Below are 2174 nucleotides of genomic sequence, written 5' to 3'. Positions count from 1 at the left end.
CACAGAAACCCCCTGAGAGGCCACAGCCTCGGGGCCACCACTGCCTAGAGAACGGAAGACGCTTTGCAGCTGGCCCACCATGACCAAAACGGCTGGTGCCAGGAGCAGGGAGGTGGTTGTTACTTCCAACAACAGGTTTCCTTGGGAGTTTACCCTCCCTCGTTCAGCAACATGACTGACCGCCTACCGCTGTGCCCACGCTGAGACTCAGCAAGACCACCAGCTCTCGCTTCAGTTGTTTGGTTAGTGGGTGACCTGCCTGTAATATTTTTCATTGTTAGAATTTCTACTGGTGCTTTTCTAAGTCCACCTGTTCTTATTTCATAATGTCCTGTTCTTGCCTAACAGATCCCATTCCACTGTCTCTGAACATTTTAAACTTGTTACTTCAAGCACCCGGCACTGCTCCTGCAGGTCTCGGAGTGACTTCAGCTCCTTGCTGGGCCTCCTGGGCCCTCATGGATTTAATTTCTTCCTGTGATTTGCCCTTTTTGCCCATGATCTCATTTCTGGGAAAGGCTGACCCTGAACACATGCGCACACGGCGGGGGCAAAGACTCTGGCCCCAGTCGTGGGGGGCTCAGGGTTAGGGACATACTGAAGTAGAGGTGTAAGATGAGCAGCTCTGACCACCCAGGCTTGGGGGGATCGGGGGCTTAGGGTGGGGGACATACTCAGGTAGATGTGGAAGATAAGCAGGTGGCCCAGGTACACCAAGCCAAGAAGGTCCAGCAGGAGCACGAACATCCAGATGATCACGACTGTCAGGGTCTGCACCTGCACCGGGAACAGGGGGAGGAACAGCAGCCACATGTTCGTATTCTTGACATCTGTGGAGACAAGTGAGAGACACTGTGTCCAGCACCTGCTGACGGGTGCCACATCAGGTGGACGTCACAGACCAGATCTTGCTGGGGATGGGGCGGTGTGGGGACAGCCGGCGCGAGGGACGCCTCCCTTACCTGAGTGCCCCGTGGGCCCTGCTGCCTGGTTGGTTTTCATGATCCCTGCTTTATGGATCTGGGAGGTGAAGCTCCAACAGGGTCACTAAGTGCCAGGGCCCCAGCACCCACCCATTCCTTACTAAGTGCCGGGGTCACAGCACCTATCCCTTCCTAAGTACCGGGGTCACAGTGCCTGCCGGCTCTGCTGGGTCCCAGCACCCACCCCTTCCTAAGTGCCGGGGTCACAGTGCCCACCCCTTCCTCACTAAGTGCCGGGGTCACAGCACCCACCCCTTCCTAAGTGCCAGGGTCACAGTGCCCACCCCTTCCTAAGTGCCAGGGTCACAGTGCCCACCCCTTCCTAAGTGCCAGGGTCACAGTGCCCATCCCTTCGTAAGTGCCAGGATCCCAGCACCCACTCCTTCCTAAGTGCCAGGGTCCCAGCACCCACCCCTTCCTCACTAAGTGCCGGGGTCACAGCGCCTGCTGGCTCTGCTGGGCCCCAGCACCCACTCCTTCCTCACTAAGTGCCGGGGTCACAGTGCCCACCCCTTCCTAAGTGCCAGGGTCACAGCGCCTGCCAGCTCTGCCGGGCCCCAGCACCCATCCCTTCCTCATGGCCTACACTGTGTCCCTGGACCCTCTGCACCTTAAAACAGCTGCCTTCAAATAGAACAGGAAAGCCACAGCTCTCGCCTGGGGTCATTTCTAAGATATGGTCCTCTGTGACACTGGGCTGCCAACACTCAAAACCACAACACTTCCAAAAATCAGGCGTAATGCAGAACAGCAGAGGGCCGGCCAAGTTAGAATGGCAGAGGGTTGGATTCAGCATGGATGTCTCTGGGTGACGGAGCCTCTCTGGAACTGGCGGCTTCGGGGGCCATCCTAGAAGGCAAACACCACACTTGGCCCGACGGGACCTCAGCTCAATGTGCCTGGGCTGGGCTGGACCCCATGCTGCCCCCCTTAGCCAGTGACATCATGATGAGTTCAGCCACGAGAACAAGGAGCTGCTTTGCTCAGGGCCCTGCTGGTTTTGAAGCCCTGCAGAATCATCTGGAACAGCAAACCCAGGAATTCGCTCAGGCCACAATCAATGAACTCACACGGAGACACTGGCACTGCCGTGTGGAAGCAGCATGTTCCAGGAGAGAAGCCAGCACACGCCATCTCGGCCACCTCTGCCCTCTCACTCTCTCCTGGCATCCCCCACAGTGAGAGCCCAGA

This window comes from Hylobates moloch, unplaced genomic scaffold (genome assembly GCF_009828535.3).
Source record: "Hylobates moloch isolate HMO894 unplaced genomic scaffold, HMol_V3 SCAFFOLD_708, whole genome shotgun sequence".
NCBI classification, from domain to species: Eukaryota; Metazoa; Chordata; class Mammalia; order Primates; family Hylobatidae; genus Hylobates; species Hylobates moloch.
This window is presented reverse-complemented; position numbering follows the sequence as displayed.